A 7,031-nucleotide genomic window follows, 5' to 3' on the forward strand; every position below is an offset into this window, starting at 1 on the left:
GGCGCAGTCGGCAACTCGCGCGCGAGCCCCCGACGCGGCCTCGTCCCCTGCTGCTCGCCTGCACCTGCTGTCGCTGTTGCTTCGCTTGCTGTTGCCTACTATCGAGCGCCTCCCCCTACCACCTCCAGCCGCACGCCCCTGGCGCCCGCACAGCTCCGTCCCTGCTCCCTCACCTCCGTCGCCCCCTGTTCCCCCGCAAGTGCGCCTCCCGTCCTCTGAACTTGGCCGCGGCCCCCCTCCCGCGGCTCCCTCCGCCGCGCCGGAGCCCCAGCGGTGGCCGCTGGTTGATCCCGTGCCTACTCCCGTTGTCCACGGGCGAGGCCACCAGACGGGCGCCCGCCCGCACCCGCTCGGGCAGTGCCCGCCGCCCGCACCCGCTAAGACCCCTGGGGCCTATGACAGATGGGCCCCATGCCCATAACATTTTATAAAAAAAGGAGGGAATTAAAAATAAAAATAATAAAAAAATGATTTAATAAAATTAATTATTAATTAATTAATTATCTAATGAATTAATTAAGTTAATTAATCCGGTTTAATTAATTTAATTAACTAGTTAGGTTAATTAAATAGTAATTAAATTAACTAATCTGTAATTAACCTAAACAGAGAATGACAGGTGGGTCCCACTGGACCCACATGTCAGGTTGACCAAGTCAACTCTGTTGACTGCTGACGTCAGCATGACATCATGCTGACGTCATAAATCCATTTTTCGAATTAATTAAATAATTAATTAAATTCCAGAAATTAATTAAATCTTTAGAAAATCGTATCTTTTAATCCGTAACTCGGATTAAAATATTTTCAACATGAAAGTTGTTCAGAACGACGTGACGAATCCGGTTACGCAGCCCGTTCGTCTGCCACACACCCCTAGCATACCGAACATGCAACTTTCCCCCTCCGGCTCCTCTGCCCGAAAACGCGAAACACCGGGAATACTTTCCCGGATGTTTTCCCCCTTCGTCGGTATCACCTACTACCGCGATTGGGCACACCTAGCATCGTTACTTGTCATGTCATGCATCGATATGCATTTGTTTGCATTGTATTCATTGTTTCTTCCCCCTCTTCTCTCCGGTAGACTACGAGACCGACGCTGCTGCTGCCCAGTTCGACTACGGAGTTGACGACCCCTCCTTCTTGCCAGAGCAACCAGGCAAGCCCCCCCCTTGATCACCAGATATCGCCTATTCTACTCTATACTACTTGCATTAGAGTAGTGTAGCATGTTACTGCTTTCCGTTTTACCTATCATGATGCATAGCCTGTCCTTGTTACTACTGTTGATACCTTTACCTACAATCCTATATGCTTAGTATAGGATGCTAGAGTTCCATCAGTGGCCCTACATTCTTGTCCGTCTGCCGTGCTATACTATCGGGCCGTGATCACTCGGGAGGTGATCACGGGTATACACTATATACTTTATACATGATACATGTGGAGACTAAAGTCGGGTCGGCTGGTGGAGCACCCGCGAGTGGATCTTTGTGGCGGAGCGACAGGGCAGGTTGAGACCACCTAGGAGAGAGGTGGGCCTGGCCCTGTTCGGCGTTCGCGGACACTTAACACGCTTAACGAGATCTTGGTATTTGATCTGAGTTGGCTACGAGCCTATACGCACTAACCATCTACGCGGGAGTAGTTATGGGTATCCCGACGTCGTGGTATCAGCCGAAGCACTTCAGACGTCAGCGACGGAGCGGCGCGCGCCGAATTGGACTGGAACGCCACTAGGCTAGGTCTGCTTTCGGCCGCCCATGCAACGTGCAGGTGTGCTCAGGGCGATGGGCCCAGACCCCTGCGCGCTTAGGTTTAGACCGGTGTGCTGGCCTCTCTGTTGTGCCTAGGTGGGGCTGTGACGTGTTGATCTTCCGCGGCCGGGCATGACCCAGGAAAGTGTGTCCGGCCAAATGGGATCAAGCGTGCTGGGTAAGTTGGTGCACCCCTGCAGGGAAGTTAATCTATTCGAATAGACGTGATCTTCGGTAACAGGACGACTTGGAGTTGTACCTCGACCTTATGACAACTAGAACCGGATACTTAATAAAACACACCCTTCCAAGTTCCACAGACAACCCGGTGATCGCTTTTCTACAGGGCGACGAGGAGAGGATCGCCGGGTAGGATTATGCTATGCGATGCGACTGGAGATGCTACTTGGAGATGCTACTTGGAGATGATACTTGGAGATGCTACTTGGAGATGCTACTTGAAGATGCTACTTGGAGGACTTCAATCTACTCTCTTCTACATGCTGCAAGACGGAGGCTGCCAGAAGCGTAGTCTTCGATAGGATTAGCTATCCCCTTCTTATTCTGGCATTCTGCAGTTCAGTCCACCGATATGGCCCTTTACACATATACCCATGCATATGTAGTGTAGCTCCTTGCTTGCGAGTACTTTGGATGAGTACTCACGGTTGCTTTCTCCCCCTTTTCCCCCTTTCCTTTCTTTCTGGTCGTCGCAACCAGATGCTGGAGCCCTGGAGCCAGACGCCACCGTCGACGATGACCCCTACTACACCGGAGGTGCCTACTACTACGTGCAGCCCGCTGACGACAACCTGGAGTAGTTTAGGAGGATCCCAGGCAGGAGGCCTGCGCCTCTTTCGATCTGTATCCCAGTTTGTGCTAGCCTTCTTAAGGCAAACTTGTTTAACGTATGTCTGTACTCAGATATTGTTGCTTCCGCTGACTCGTCTATGATCGAGCACTTGTATTCGAGCCCTCGAGGCCCCCGGCTTGTATTATGATGCTTGTATGACTTACTTATGTTTTAGAGTTGTGTTGTGATATCTTCCCGTGAGTCCCTGATCTTGATCGTACACATTTGCGTGCATGATTAGTGTATGATTGAATCGGGGGCGTCACAAGTTGGTATCAGAGCCAACTGCCTGTAGGAATCCCCCTTCCACACTCCTTGGCCGAAGTCGAATGTAGACATTGCAAAAACTTTTACTAAGATGGCTGTGTGCCTTATGGGCCCACGTCGCCATTGGGTGGTATTAGGATCTTTTACTCCTCGACCTTTACTCTGGGATTCTGAACTCTCTTCTATTCGGGTTAAACGATTTTTACTAAATTGTAACTTTTAGGTTCTCGAAAATACTTTCTACCGGAGGGGCCCTTCAGTCCGGATGATCACCGACTGCACCAGAAGATTTCGGAGATACTCTTTGATATTCTCTCGAGACTTTGTGCCCATCACTTTTGCTATTCCCGACCACCGATAAATCCGTATGGAAAACTACTTACACTTGCCATTCATACGATCATCCCCCATTGATCTTGTTATTACAAGATACCCCGAAGTTTTCTCTATTGTTCCGAGAATACTTTGTGCCTACTACCTAGCAGTTCTTTGCCACATGAATACCCCTTCAAATAATTTCTCACACTTATCGAGTATCCACTCGTCCCCAGTTGATTCATGTATTTCACAAAAGTCTTCGAAATGCCATTCGATCTTCCGAAAATCCCGAGCAGCCTATTCCTCTTGAAATTCTTGCTTGCTTGCATTATGGTTTGTCCCATAAGTCTCATAGTCTTATTGACATTCCTTGTCATTATCATTTTGAGTCTGTTGACTCAATATGTTTGCGAATACCCGCAAACATCATTGATCCTTATAAATTACCTTTCCGGCCGAGCTGCCATTCTTTTAACTGGAATTGGTTCTCGACCAATCCAATTGTCGTCGATTGTGCCCCTAAGTCTATTGAACTTATCCATCCTTGGTCAGAGCGTCTGCTTCTGATCCTTTGTTTTGGAAATCATAATTCCTTTGTTATCTAAGCATCAAATTATTCAGTTGTCCTATAATATGATGCCCGTGCATTCTTCTTCCTCTGATTGAGTACCGATACTCACATCAGCTCCGTTGTGGATCGCCCGATCCATTGTTGGATTTTACCTGACAACGCCCTTCATATTCAATAACCTTGTGAGCCTTCCCTTGGATACATAATGCCTTTGGTAAATTGTATCATCTACCTTCTCAACCTTGCTCTGCTTTCGAGCTTGTGATATTTACTCTTGAAACTTGTGGTATATGTTTCTAAGAAGCCCCATTGGGTTGAACCTATACCTTCCTTAAAAACCGTATGAACCGGAAGGTTTTGACAAGTCAACCCTTCTAGTGTTTAGCAGATAATTTTCTACCATACAACTTCTTTGAGAATGAGAAGTGAATGAAAGGGTATGCATTGGAGAAGTGGGAGTCGACCTTGAACCTTGTGCTCATGCCCATGGACGCGATATATATCCTATCATGAAAGCTTCTTGTAACAATAACTATTTCCTTGATAACTAACCTATGGTATCTGTGAATTGATCCCTTGCAACCGTGGTTCCGACCATGATTGTTCTTCTTTGATCTCATTTCTCAGACAAGTTAAAACAATTGTCTTCTATGGATCAATACACCAGTCCAAGCTTACTTTGATCTTGTGTCGAGTATTACCCCCCTAGTATCTCGAGATTATCATGGAACTGCATAACTTTTTATGAGTTCTTCATCAAGTGCTACCTTCCAACTAATTCCAATTTTTCACGGGCTCTGAGTTATTATACACTCAAAGACACCGATAACTGAACCGAGTCCGCACTACGGTTCAACAACTCTTCAGTAAGCTTCTATAAATACGAGTTTGTACCCGATCACGCCATTCCTAGCCTGTTTGGCTATATCATTGTCGTGACGACTTTAACGGTGCTACCTGGTCCTTATTCTCGGAGCACCAAATTTCGACGATGAACTAACCTTATGTCGATTTTCCTCGTCATACCCTTTCACCTTAAACAACAAGCTTGAGTTCGAGTTCGTGTCGTAACTGTGGTTCCAATAACCTCTTGCTTCATCATTCCTTTGACTTGATGTCGTCGTTGATTGACTACATCTGCATGAAATCTCTCGACAATTGTGTCGTGATCATCATCAACCTTATGAGCTCTTCCAGGAATTCAATTGAATTCATGATGGGTAATACCATCCTTGCCCCTCGATGATTCCTGTTCTCATCGACCACTTTATTGCCTTTCGTTCAACACAACTTATTCGTGTTTTGTGTAAACCTTGAGATCACTGCTACCCAGCAGTTGATCTTCCTTACCTCGGAAGTATTACCATCTCTTTTTGTCAAGAATGTGGTGAGAATTTCACCACCTCTTAATAATTCTTGATATCATAATACTTCTTGCCATCTTCGTTCATTCCTTGGTCCCCGTATTGTTTTCAACCGGAATACCGACAATGGAGCTATGACGTGTGAATTCAAAACTTCTAACAACCCTATTGCTTTGAAGTGAATAGGCGATAGTTCATTCTAAGTCCTTCGCTAATTGAATCGCCATTCTGACATTGGTCGTGCAACCCAACCCATATTTCGGGCGCACCTTTCAACCAATGTTTAATTGTGTATGTTTTCCTCGAGCATACTTCCTTGTATCATTTGATCTGACAAATGTTATCTCCTTGTTCACTTAATGGTGGAAATCCATCTTTTGGGAATCTCGGTGAATTGCCGTTGAGTTCACCAGACACCTCCTTGTCCTCTCCTTGGGTTAATGATGGGCTCTTGTTAACAGAAATCACTTCCTAGTTCATTTCCCCGAGAATCTTACAATGTCATCTCGTCAATTTGCGTTGCACCTTTTCTTCTCAGGTATCCTAAGTCTGAGGTATCCTGACCCCAATCGGATCTGAATCTCGGTCAGATATGATGGTTGGGACAACTTTCCAAGAGTCATGATGTTGATCCTTTGATGACCCGGTAACATGATGTCATGCCTAGCACCCCCCTGGCTGGAGGACCTATCATTATAGATTCCTTTTCAGCAAGGTTATCCATTCATCCATGAGGAAATTGTAAGACTTATTCTACAAGTTATTCCTGATGGATCCTTCGTGTTTCCAAAGTCTGGTCTTCACCTGAAGACCATGTCAATGCTATCTCGAAGCATGTCAATGGTACTCCGATTTTCAACAGGAACATTTGAAGCACGATGCTAAATTTTATTTATCACTTATCCTAAAACCGTTGTATGGGTAATGTCATGAAATTTCTCTCCCCTTACCTACCGGGTTTTCTACATTATATCATGTCATGGATATCATGCTCTGCTTGTCCTTGGGAAGGATATACCCTTCTAAAATGTGTGTAAACACATTTTTCCCTTCCATTGTTTTGCTTAACCTCTCTTGTACGCTGACTTAACTGAGCGGAGATAATTCCCTGCTTAGGTAAGCACCTTATTGTACCACTCTGTCTGTAAGACCCTGTTACTATTGTTGATGACATTCCGGTAACCACCGATGGGTGAGAACTTTGCCAATTGGTTCGCCTCGTTCAACGAGCAGGAAAATGGTTCTCTTCGTCCCTCGCCCTTGGTATCGATGTTGTTGCCGACATAAATGATAGGCTACCCTCTGACACGCCTTACTATCGTGACTGTGCAAGATGTCGGCCCCCTTCCTACTTTCAACCACATGGTGGGTCCATAACCCACAGGTCCCAGGATCGAAACCTGGCTCTCCTGTGCTTCCTTGTTGCCAAAGTTGTTCCTCGCTCTTGGCGTCGTATGTAACTCACGAGGCACCTTCCAAGTGATCAATTCTGGTATCCTACGCAATACTTATTCCCGTTGCTTGAACCCCTTTCACACTTTGTTTCAGGCATCGAACGGTTGCCTGCTCGCTCGAAACTTCCCATGAAACCTCATTATTTTGCTCTCGATATTTTCTTAAGTATCAATTCGAGAGTTACTTTCCGCCACCTTCCCCGATGTTATCTACCAGATAAGCAACCTTGTAGAGGTCCGTCCTTTCGAAGCTACCCCTGATCCTTTTCGGAAGTATGATGAAGATCCCGAAGAAAGGATGCTTACTACATCATGTTGACCTGAAGAAAAGAAATGAAGAACCCAATGTATTGGATCGGCCCCTTCGAGAAGAGCAGGCCAGAATGAGAAGACCCGCTAGCTTCGTTACCAAACCTTTCCCCCTTTTCACTACCTCTTAAATCT

Source organism: Triticum dicoccoides, chromosome 7B (assembly GCF_002162155.2).
Source record: "Triticum dicoccoides isolate Atlit2015 ecotype Zavitan chromosome 7B, WEW_v2.0, whole genome shotgun sequence".
Classification (NCBI taxonomy): domain Eukaryota; kingdom Viridiplantae; phylum Streptophyta; class Magnoliopsida; order Poales; family Poaceae; genus Triticum; species Triticum dicoccoides.